We start from the raw sequence: 13,454 nt of genomic DNA, 5'->3' as shown, positions 1-13,454 counted from the left end.
TTAGTGGAGATGGAACCAACTTCCAAGTCTCTATGACCTACAGAAAAAACGTTATTGAAGAATATCTTGAGCTCCAATGGGTATTCATCCCTAACCCTAACCCTAATAGCAACCCTAACCCTAACCCTAATCACAACCCTAACCCTAACCCTAATTGCAACCCTAACCCTAACCCTAACCCTAACCCTAATTGCAACCCTAACCCATATTAGGGATTAATTGGAATAACTCTGCGCTGCTTGCTCGAAACGTGCTGAAATTCGGTGTGGTTGTGTGGCAGGCCACCCTTTATTAATCATGAAATGCACAAGTCTCTAGGACTTTCAGAAGAAAAGTTATTCAAATATATCTTGAACTTTTTTTTTTATAGATTTGGTGGTTTCACCATTTCCAAAGGTCGTAGAAGCTCGGGGATGGTCCCAATGGATCGGGCAGAGCCACATTAGTTGAGATGGAACCAACTTCCAAGTCTCTATGACCTTCAGAAAAAAAGTTATTGAACAATATCTTGAACTCCTATAGGTTTTCATCCCTAACCCTAACCCTAATCACAACCAAAAAATCAAACACTAATCACAACCCTAACCCTACCCCTTCCAAAGGTCGTAGAAGCTCGGGGGTGGTACCAATGGATCGGGCATAGCCACATTAGTGGAGATGGAACCAACTTCCAAGTCTCTATGACCTACAGAAAAAAAGTTATTGAAGAATATCTTGAGCTCCAATGGGTATTCATCCCTAACCCTAACCCTAATAGCAACCCTAACCCTAACCCTAATCACAACCCTAACCCTAACCCTAATTGCAACCCTAACCCTAACCCTAACCCTAATTGCAACCCTAACCCATATTAGGGATTAATTGGAATAACTCTGCGCTGCTTGCTCGAAACGTGCTGAAATTCGGTGTGGTTGTGTGGCAGGCCACCCTTTATTAATCATGAAATGCACAAGTCTCTAGGACTTTCAGAAGAAAAGTTATTCAAATATATCTTGAACTTTTTTTTTATAGATTTGGTGGTTTCACCATTTCCAAAGGTCGTAGAAGCTCGGGGATGGTCCCAATGGATCGGGCAGAGCCACATTAGTTGAGATGGAACCAACTTCCAAGTCTCTATGACCTTCAGAAAAAAAGTTATTGAACAATATCTTGAACTCCTATAGGTTTTCATCCCTAACCCTAACCCTAATCACAACCAAAAAATCAAACACTAATCACAACCCTAACCCTACCCCTTCCAAAGGTCGTAGAAGCTCGGGGGTGGTACCAATGGATCGGGCATAGCCACATTAGTGGAGATGGAACCAACTTCCAAGTCTCTATGACCTACAGAAAAAACGTTATTGAAGAATATCTTGAGCTCCAATGGGTATTCATCCCTAACCCTAACCCTAATAGCAACCCTAACCCTAACCCTAATCACAACCCTAACCCTAACCCTAATTGCAACCCTAACCCTAACCCTAACCCTAACCCTAATTGCAACCCTAACCCATATTAGGGATTAATTGGAATAACTCTGCGCTGCTTGCTCGAAACGTGCTGAAATTCGGTGTGGTTGTGTGGCAGGCCACCCTTTATTAATCATGAAATGCACAAGTCTCTAGGACTTTCAGAAGAAAAGTTATTCAAATATATCTTGAACTTTTTTTTTTATAGATTTGGTGGTTTCACCATTTCCAAAGGTCGTAGAAGCTCGGGGATGGTCCCAATGGATCGGGCAGAGCCACATTAGTTGAGATGGAACCAACTTCCAAGTCTCTATGACCTTCAGAAAAAAAGTTATTGAACAATATCTTGAACTCCTATAGGTTTTCATCCCTAACCCTAACCCTAATCACAACCAAAAAATCAAACACTAATCACAACCCTAACCCTACCCCTTCCAAAGGTCGTAGAAGCTCGGGGGTGGTACCAATGGATCGGGCATAGCCACATTAGTGGAGATGGAACCAACTTCCAAGTCTCTATGACCTACAGAAAAAAAGTTATTGAAGAATATCTTGAGCTCCAATGGGTATTCATCCCTAACCCTAACCCTAATAGCAACCCTAACCCTAACCCTAATCACAACCCTAACCCTAACCCTAATTGCAACCCTAACCCTAACCCTAACCCTAATTGCAACCCTAACCCATATTAGGGATTAATTGGAATAACTCTGCGCTGCTTGCTCGAAACGTGCTGAAATTCGGTGTGGTTGTGTGGCAGGCCACCCTTTATTAATCATGAAATGCACAAGTCTCTAGGACTTTCAGAAGAAAAGTTATTCAAATATATCTTGAACTTTTTTTTTATAGATTTGGTGGTTTCACCATTTCCAAAGGTCGTAGAAGCTCGGGGATGGTCCCAATGGATCGGGCAGAGCCACATTAGTTGAGATGGAACCAACTTCCAAGTCTCTATGACCTTCAGAAAAAAAGTTATTGAACAATATCTTGAACTCCTATAGGTTTTCATCCCTAACCCTAACCCTAATCACAACCAAAAAATCAAACACTAATCACAACCCTAACCCTACCCCTTCCAAAGGTCGTAGAAGCTCGGGGGTGGTACCAATGGATCGGGCATAGCCACATTAGTGGAGATGGAACCAACTTCCAAGTCTCTATGACCTACAGAAAAAACGTTATTGAAGAATATCTTGAGCTCCAATGGGTATTCATCCCTAACCCTAACCCTAATAGCAACCCTAACCCTAACCCTAATCACAACCCTAACCCTAACCCTAATTGCAACCCTAACCCTAACCCTAACCCTAACCCTAATTGCAACCCTAACCCATATTAGGGATTAATTGGAATAACTCTGCGCTGCTTGCTCGAAACGTGCTGAAATTCGGTGTGGTTGTGTGGCAGGCCACCCTTTATTAATCATGAAATGCACAAGTCTCTAGGACTTTCAGAAGAAAAGTTATTCAAATATATCTTGAACTTTTTTTTTTATAGATTTGGTGGTTTCACCATTTCCAAAGGTCGTAGAAGCTCGGGGATGGTCCCAATGGATCGGGCAGAGCCACATTAGTTGAGATGGAACCAACTTCCAAGTCTCTATGACCTTCAGAAAAAAAGTTATTGAACAATATCTTGAACTCCTATAGGTTTTCATCCCTAACCCTAACCCTAATCACAACCAAAAAATCAAACACTAATCACAACCCTAACCCTACCCCTTCCAAAGGTCGTAGAAGCTCGGGGGTGGTACCAATGGATCGGGCATAGCCACATTAGTGGAGATGGAACCAACTTCCAAGTCTCTATGACCTACAGAAAAAAAGTTATTGAAGAATATCTTGAGCTCCAATGGGTATTCATCCCTAACCCTAACCCTAATAGCAACCCTAACCCTAACCCTAATCACAACCCTAACCCTAACCCTAATTGCAACCCTAACCCTAACCCTAACCCTAATTGCAACCCTAACCCATATTAGGGATTAATTGGAATAACTCTGCGCTGCTTGCTCGAAACGTGCTGAAATTCGGTGTGGTTGTGTGGCAGGCCACCCTTTATTAATCATGAAATGCACAAGTCTCTAGGACTTTCAGAAGAAAAGTTATTCAAATATATCTTGAACTTTTTTTTTATAGATTTGGTGGTTTCACCATTTCCAAAGGTCGTAGAAGCTCGGGGATGGTCCCAATGGATCGGGCAGAGCCACATTAGTTGAGATGGAACCAACTTCCAAGTCTCTATGACCTTCAGAAAAAAAGTTATTGAACAATATCTTGAACTCCTATAGGTTTTCATCCCTAACCCTAACCCTAATCACAACCAAAAAATCAAACACTAATCACAACCCTAACCCTACCCCTTCCAAAGGTCGTAGAAGCTCGGGGGTGGTACCAATGGATCGGGCATAGCCACATTAGTGGAGATGGAACCAACTTCCAAGTCTCTATGACCTACAGAAAAAACGTTATTGAAGAATATCTTGAGCTCCAATGGGTATTCATCCCTAACCCTAACCCTAATAGCAACCCTAACCCTAACCCTAATCACAACCCTAACCCTAACCCTAACCCTAACCCTAATTGCAACCCTAACCCATATTAGGGATTAATTGGAATAACTCTGCGCTGCTTGCTCGAAACGTGCTGAAATTCGGTGTGGTTGTGTGGCAGGCCACCCTTTATTAATCATGAAATGCACAAGTCTCTAGGACTTTCAGAAGAAAAGTTATTCAAATATATCTTGAACTTTTTTTTTTATAGATTTGGTGGTTTCACCATTTCCAAAGGTCGTAGAAGCTCGGGGATGGTCCCAATGGATCGGGCAGAGCCACATTAGTTGAGATGGAACCAACTTCCAAGTCTCTATGACCTTCAGAAAAAAAGTTATTGAACAATATCTTGAACTCCTATAGGTTTTCATCCCTAACCCTAACCCTAATCACAACCAAAAAATCAAACACTAATCACAACCCTAACCCTACCCCTTCCAAAGGTCGTAGAAGCTCGGGGGTGGTACCAATGGATCGGGCATAGCCACATTAGTGGAGATGGAACCAACTTCCAAGTCTCTATGACCTACAGAAAAAAAGTTATTGAAGAATATCTTGAGCTCCAATGGGTATTCATCCCTAACCCTAACCCTAATAGCAACCCTAACCCTAACCCTAATCACAACCCTAACCCTAACCCTAATTGCAACCCTAACCCTAACCCTAACCCTAATTGCAACCCTAACCCATATTAGGGATTAATTGGAATAACTCTGCGCTGCTTGCTCGAAACGTGCTGAAATTCGGTGTGGTTGTGTGGCAGGCCACCCTTTATTAATCATGAAATGCACAAGTCTCTAGGACTTTCAGAAGAAAAGTTATTCAAATATATCTTGAACTTTATTTTTATAGATTTGGTGGTTTCACCATTTCCAAAGGTCGTAGAAGCTCGGGGATGGTCCCAATGGATCGGGCAGAGCCACATTAGTTGAGATGGAACCAACTTCCAAGTCTCTATGACCTTCAGAAAAAAAGTTATTGAACAATATCTTGAACTCCTATAGGTTTTCATCCCTAACCCTAACCCTAATCACAACCAAAAAATCAAACACTAATCACAACCCTAACCCTACCCCTTCCAAAGGTCGTAGAAGCTCGGGGGTGGTACCAATGGATCGGGCATAGCCACATTAGTGGAGATGGAACCAACTTCCAAGTCTCTATGACCTACAGAAAAAAAGTTATTGAAGAATATCTTGAGCTCCAATGGGTATTCATCCCTAACCCTAACCCTAATAGCAACCCTAACCCTAACCCTAATCACAACCCTAACCCTAACCCTAATTGCAACCCTAACCCTAACCCTAACCCTAATTGCAACCCTAACCCATATTAGGGATTAATTGGAATAACTCTGCGCTGCTTGCTCGAAACGTGCTGAAATTCGGTGTGGTTGTGTGGCAGGCCACCCTTTATTAATCATGAAATGCACAAGTCTCTAGGACTTTCAGAAGAAAAGTTATTCAAATATATCTTGAACTTTTTTTTTATAGATTTGGTGGTTTCACCATTTCCAAAGGTCGTAGAAGCTCGGGGATGGTCCCAATGGATCGGGCAGAGCCACATTAGTTGAGATGGAACCAACTTCCAAGTCTCTATGACCTTCAGAAAAAAAGTTATTGAACAATATCTTGAACTCCTATAGGTTTTCATCCCTAACCCTAACCCTAATCACAACCAAAAAATCAAACACTAATCACAACCCTAACCCTACCCCTTCCAAAGGTCGTAGAAGCTCGGGGGTGGTACCAATGGATCGGGCATAGCCACATTAGTGGAGATGGAACCAACTTCCAAGTCTCTATGACCTACAGAAAAAAAGTTATTGAAGAATATCTTGAGCTCCAATGGGTATTCATCCCTAACCCTAACCCTAATAGCAACCCTAACCCTAACCCTAATCACAACCCTAACCCTAACCCTAATTGCAACCCTAACCCTAACCCTAACCCTAATTGCAACCCTAACCCATATTAGGGATTAATTGGAATAACTCTGCGCTGCTTGCTCGAAACGTGCTGAAATTCGGTGTGGTTGTGTGGCAGGCCACCCTTTATTAATAATGAAATGCACAAGTCTCTAGGACTTTCAGAAGAAAAGTTATTCAAATATATCTTGAACTTTTTTTTTATAGATTTGGTGGTTTCACCATTTCCAAAGGTCGTAGAAGCTCAGGGATGGTCCCAATGGATCGGGCAGAGCCACATTAGTTGAGATGGAACCAACTTCCAAGTCTCTATGACCTTCAGAAAAAAAGTTATTGAACAATATCTTGAACTCCTATAGGTTTTCATCCCTAACCCTAACCCTAATCACAACCAAAAAATCAAACACTAATCACAACCCTAACCCTACCCCTTCCAAAGGTCGTAGAAGCTCGGGGGTGGTACCAATGGATCGGGCATAGCCACATTAGTGGAGATGGAACCAACTTCCAAGTCTCTATGACCTACAGAAAAAAAGTTATTGAAGAATATCTTGAGCTCCAATGGGTATTCATCCCTAACCCTAACCCTAATAGCAACCCTAACCCTAACCCTAATCACAACCCTAACCCTAACCCTAATTGCAACCCTAACCCTAACCCTAACCCTAATTGCAACCCTAACCCATATTAGGGATTAATTGGAATAACTCTGCGCTGCTTGCTCGAAACGTGCTGAAATTCGGTGTGGTTGTGTGGCAGGCCACCCTTTATTAATCATGAAATGCACAAGTCTCTAGGACTTTCAGAAGAAAAGTTATTCAAATATATCTTGAACTTTATTTTTATAGATTTGGTGGTTTCACCATTTCCAAAGGTCGTAGAAGCTCGGGGATGGTCCCAATGGATCGGGCAGAGCCACATTAGTTGAGATGGAACCAACTTCCAAGTCTCTATGACCTTCAGAAAAAAAGTTATTGAACAATATCTTGAACTCCTATAGGTTTTCATCCCTAACCCTAACCCTAATCACAACCAAAAAATCAAACACTAATCACAACCCTAACCCTACCCCTTCCAAAGGTCGTAGAAGCTCGGGGGTGGTACCAATGGATCGGGCATAGCCACATTAGTGGAGATGGAACCAACTTCCAAGTCTCTATGACCTACAGAAAAAAAGTTATTGAAGAATATCTTGAGCTCCAATGGGTATTCATCCCTAACCCTAACCCTAATAGCAACCCTAACCCTAACCCTAATCACAACCCTAACCCTAACCCTAATTGCAACCCTAACCCTAACCCTAACCCTAATTGCAACCCTAACCCATATTAGGGATTAATTGGAATAACTCTGCGCTGCTTGCTCGAAACGTGCTGAAATTCGGTGTGGTTGTGTGGCAGGCCACCCTTTATTAATCATGAAATGCACAAGTCTCTAGGACTTTCAGAAGAAAAGTTATTCAAATATATCTTGAACTTTTTTTTTATAGATTTGGTGGTTTCACCATTTCCAAAGGTCGTAGAAGCTCGGGGATGGTCCCAATGGATCGGGCAGAGCCACATTAGTTGAGATGGAACCAACTTCCAAGTCTCTATGACCTTCAGAAAAAAAGTTATTGAACAATATCTTGAACTCCTATAGGTTTTCATCCCTAACCCTAACCCTAATCACAACCAAAAAATCAAACACTAATCACAACCCTAACCCTACCCCTTCCAAAGGTCGTAGAAGCTCGGGGGTGGTACCAATGGATCGGGCATAGCCACATTAGTGGAGATGGAACCAACTTCCAAGTCTCTATGACCTACAGAAAAAACGTTATTGAAGAATATCTTGAGCTCCAATGGGTATTCATCCCTAACCCTAACCCTAATAGCAACCCTAACCCTAACCCTAATCACAACCCTAACCCTAACCCTAATTGCAACCCTAACCCTAACCCTAACCCTAACCCTAATTGCAACCCTAACCCATATTAGGGATTAATTGGAATAACTCTGCGCTGCTTGCTCGAAACGTGCTGAAATTCGGTGTGGTTGTGTGGCAGGCCACCCTTTATTAATCATGAAATGCACAAGTCTCTAGGACTTTCAGAAGAAAAGTTATTCAAATATATCTTGAACTTTTTTTTTATAGATTTGGTGGTTTCACCATTTCCAAAGGTCGTAGAAGCTCGGGGATGGTCCCAATGGATCGGGCAGAGCCACATTAGTTGAGATGGAACCAACTTCCAAGTCTCTATGACCTTCAGAAAAAAAGTTATTGAACAATATCTTGAACTCCTATAGGTTTTCATCCCTAACCCTAACCCTAATCACAACCAAAAAATCAAACACTAATCACAACCCTAACCCTACCCCTTCCAAAGGTCGTAGAAGCTCGGGGGTGGTACCAATGGATCGGGCATAGCCACATTAGTGGAGATGGAACCAACTTCCAAGTCTCTATGACCTACAGAAAAAAAGTTATTGAAGAATATCTTGAGCTCCAATGGGTATTCATCCCTAACCCTAACCCTAATAGCAACCCTAACCCTAACCCTAATCACAACCCTAACCCTAACCCTAATTGCAACCCTAACCCTAACCCTAACCCTAATTGCAACCCTAACCCATATTAGGGATTAATTGGAATAACTCTGCGCTGCTTGCTCGAAACGTGCTGAAATTCGGTGTGGTTGTGTGGCAGGCCACCCTTTATTAATCATGAAATGCACAAGTCTCTAGGACTTTCAGAAGAAAAGTTATTCAAATATATCTTGAACTTTTTTTTTATAGATTTGGTGGTTTCACCATTTCCAAAGGTCGTAGAAGCTCGGGGATGGTCCCAATGGATCGGGCAGAGCCACATTAGTTGAGATGGAACCAACTTCCAAGTCTCTATGACCTTCAGAAAAAAAGTTATTGAACAATATCTTGAACTCCTATAGGTTTTCATCCCTAACCCTAACCCTAATCACAACCAAAAAATCAAACACTAATCACAACCCTAACCCTACCCCTTCCAAAGGTCGTAGAAGCTCGGGGGTGGTACCAATGGATCGGGCATAGCCACATTAGTGGAGATGGAACCAACTTCCAAGTCTCTATGACCTACAGAAAAAACGTTATTGAAGAATATCTTGAGCTCCAATGGGTATTCAGAAAAAAAGTTATTGAAGAATATCTTGAGCTCCAATGGGTATTCATCCCTAACCCTAACCCTAATAGCAACCCTAACCCTAACCCTAATCACAACCCTAACCCTAACCCTAATTGCAACCCTAACCCTAACCCTAACCCTAATTGCAACCCTAACCCATATTAGGGATTAATTGGAATAACTCTGCGCTGCTTGCTCGAAACGTGCTGAAATTCGGTGTGGTTGTGTGGCAGGCCACCCTTTATTAATCATGAAATGCACAAGTCTCTAGGACTTTCAGAAGAAAAGTTATTCAAATATATCTTGAACTTTTTTTTTATAGATTTGGTGGTTTCACCATTTCCAAAGGTCGTAGAAGCTCGGGGATGGTCCCAATGGATCGGGCAGAGCCACATTAGTTGAGATGGAACCAACTTCCAAGTCTCTATGACCTTCAGAAAAAAAGTTATTGAACAATATCTTGAACTCCTATAGGTTTTCATCCCTAACCCTAACCCTAATCACAACCAAAAAATCAAACACTAATCACAACCCTAACCCTACCCCTTCCAAAGGTCGTAGAAGCTCGGGGGTGGTACCAATGGATCGGGCATAGCCACATTAGTGGAGATGGAACCAACTTCCAAGTCTCTATGACCTACAGAAAAAAAGTTATTGAAGAATATCTTGAGCTCCAATGGGTATTCATCCCTAACCCTAACCCTAATAGCAACCCTAACCCTAACCCTAATCACAACCCTAACCCTAACCCTAATTGCAACCCTAACCCTAACCCTAACCCTAATTGCAACCCTAACCCATATTAGGGATTAATTGGAATAACTCTGCGCTGCTTGCTCGAAACATGCTGAAATTCGGTGTGGTTGTGTGGCAGGCCACCCTTTATTAATCATGAAATGCACAAGTCTCTAGGACTTTCAGAAGAAAAGTTATTCAAATATATCTTGAACTTATTTTTTATAGATATGGTGGTTTCACCATTTCCAAAGGTCGTAGAAGCTCAGGGATGGTCCCAATGGATCGGGCAGAGCCACATTAGTTGAGATGGAACCAACTTCCAAGTCTCTATGACCTTCAGAAAAAAAGTTATTGAACAATATCTTGAACTCCTATGGATTTTCATCCCTAACCCTAACCCTAATCACAACCAAAAAATCAAACACTAATCACAACCCTAACCCTACCCCTTCCAAAGGTCGTAGAAGCTCGGGGGTGGTACCAATGGATCGGGCATAGCCACATTAGTGGAGATGGAACCAACTTCCAAGTCTCTATGACCTACAGAAAAAAAGTTATTGAAGAATATCTTGAGCTCCAATGGGTATTCATCCCTAACCCTAACCCTAATAGCAACCCTAACCCTAACCCTAATCACAACCCTAACCCTAACCCTAATTGCAACCCTAACCCTAACCCTAACCCTAACCCTAATTGCAACCCTAACCCATATTAGGGATTAATTGGAATAACTCTGCGCTGCTTGCTCGAAACGTGCTGAAATTCGGTGTGGTTGTGTGGCAGGCCACCCTTTATTAATCATGAAATGCACAAGTCTCTAGGACTTTCAGAAGAAAAGTTATTCAAATATATCTTGAACTTTTTTTTTATAGATTTGGTGGTTTCACCATTTCCAAAGGTCGTAGAAGCTCGGGGATGGTCCCAATGAATCGGGCAGAGCCACATTAGTTGAGATGGAACCAACTTCCAAGTCTCTATGACCTTCAGAAAAAAAGTTATTGAACAATATCTTGAACTCCTATAGGTTTTCATCCCTAACCCTAACCCTAATCACAACCAAAAAATCAAACACTAATCACAACCCTAACCCTACCCCTTCCAAAGGTCGTAGAAGCTCGGGGGTGGTACCAATGGATCGGGCATAGTCACATTAGTGGAGATGGAACCAACTTCCAAGTCTCTATGACCTACAGAAAAAACGTTATTGAAGAATATCTTGAGCTCCAATGGGTATTCATCCCTAACCCTAACCCTAATAGCAACCCTAACCCTAACCCTAATCACAACCCTAACCCTAACCCTAATTGCAACCCTAACCCTAACCCTAACCCTAATTGCAACCCTAACCCATATTAGGGATTAATTGGAATAACTCTGCGCTGCTTGCTCGAAACGTGCTGAAATTCGGTGTGGTTGTGTGGCAGGCCACCCTTTATTAATCATGAAATGCACAAGTCTCTAGGACTTTCAGAAGAAAAGTTATTCAAATATATCTTGAACTTATTTTTTATAGATTTGGTGGTTTCACCATTTCCAAAGGTCGTAGAAGCTCAGGGATGGTCCCAATGGATCGGGCAGAGCCACATTAGTTGAGATGGAACCAACTTCCAAGTCTCTATGACCTTCAGAAAAAAAGTTATTGAACAATATCTTGAACTCCTATGGATTTTCATCCCTAACCCTAACCCTAATCACAACCAAAAAATCAAACACTAATCACAACCCTAACCCTACCCCTTCCAAAGGTCGTAGAAGCTCGGGGGTGGTACCAATGGATCGGGCATAGCCACATTAGTGGAGATGGAACCAACTTCCAAGTCTCTATGACCTACAGAAAAAAAGTTATTGAAGAATATCTTGAGCTCCAATGGGTATTCATCCCTAACCCTAACCCTAATAGCAACCCTAACCCTAACCCTAATCACAACCCTAACCCTAACCCTAATTGCAACCCTAACCCTAACCCTAACCCTAATTGCAACCCTAACCCATATTAGGGATTAATTGGAATAACTCTGCGCTGCTTGCTCGAAACGTGCTGAAATTCGGTGTGGTTGTGTGGCAGGCCACCCTTTATTAATCATGAAATGCACAAGTCTCTAGGACTTTCAGAAGAAAAGTTATTCAAATATATCTTGAACTTTTTTTTTATAGATTTGGTGGTTTCACCATTTCCGAAGGTCGTAGAAGCTCAGGGATGGTCCCAATGGATCGGGCAGAGCCACATTAGTTGAGATGGAACCAACTTCCAAGTCTCTATGACCTTCAGAAAAAAAGTTATTGAACAATATCTTGAACTCCTATAGGTTTTCATCCCTAACCCTAACCCTAATCACAACCAAAAAATCAAACACTAATCACAACCCTAACCCTACCCCTTCCAAAGGTCGTAGAAGCTCGGGGGTGGTACCAATGGATCGGGCATAGCCACATTAGTGGAGATGGAACCAACTTCCAAGTCTCTATGACCTACAGAAAAAAAGTTATTGAAGAATATCTTGAGCTCCAATGGGTATTCATCCCTAACCCTAACCCTAATAGCAACCCTAACTCTAACCCTAATCACAACCCTAACCCTAACCCTAATTGCAACCCTAACCCTAACCCTAACCCTAATTGCAACCCTAACCCATATTAGGGATTAATTGGAATAACTCTGCGCTGCTTGCTCGAAACGTGCTGAAATTCGGTGTGGTTGTGTGGCAGGCCACCCTTTATTAATCATGAAATGCACAAGTCTCTAGGACTTTCAGAAGAAAAGTTATTCAAATATATCTTGAACTTTTTTTTTATAGATTTGGTGGTTTCACCATTTCCAAAGGTCGTAGAAGCTCGGGGATGGTCCCAATGGATCGGGCAGAGCCACATTAGTTGAGATGGAACCAACTTCCAAGTCTCTATGACCTTCAGAAAAAAAGTTATTGAACAATATCTTGAACTCCTATAGGTTTTCATCCCTAACCCTAACCCTAATCACAACCAAAAAATCAAACACTAATCACAACCCTAACCCTACCCCTTCCAAAGGTCGTAGAAGCTCGGGGGTGGTACCAATGGATCGGGCATAGCCACATTAGTGGAGATGGAACCAACTTCCAAGTCTCTATGACCTACAGAAAAAAAGTTATTGAAGAATATCTTGAGCTCCAATGGGTATTCATCCCTAACCCTAACCCTAATAGCAACCCTAACCCTAACCCTAATCACAACCCTAACCCTAACCCTAATTGCAACCCTAACCCTAACCCTAATCACAACCCTAACCCTAACCCTAATTGCAACCCTAACCCTAACCCTAACCCTAATTGCAACCCTAACCCATATTAGGGATTAATTGGAATAACTCTGCGCTGCTTGCTCGAAACGTGCTGAAATTCGGTGTGATTGTGTGGCAGGCCACCCTTTATTAATCATGAAATGCACAAGTCTCTAGGACTTTCAGAAGAAAAGTTATTCAAAAATATCTTGAACTTTTTTTTATAGATTTGGTGGTTTCACCATTTCCAAAGGTCGTAGAAGCTCGGGGATGGTCCCAATGGATCGGGCAGAGCCACATTAGTTGAGATGGAACCAACTTCCAAGTCTCTATGACCTTCAGAAAAAAAGTTATTGAACAATATCTTGAACTCCTATAGGTTTTCATCCC

Source organism: Paralichthys olivaceus, chromosome 7 (assembly GCF_024713975.1).
Source record: "Paralichthys olivaceus isolate ysfri-2021 chromosome 7, ASM2471397v2, whole genome shotgun sequence".
In the NCBI taxonomy this organism is placed as follows: Eukaryota; Metazoa; Chordata; class Actinopteri; order Pleuronectiformes; family Paralichthyidae; genus Paralichthys; species Paralichthys olivaceus.
Note: the sequence above shows the minus strand (reverse complement) of the source record.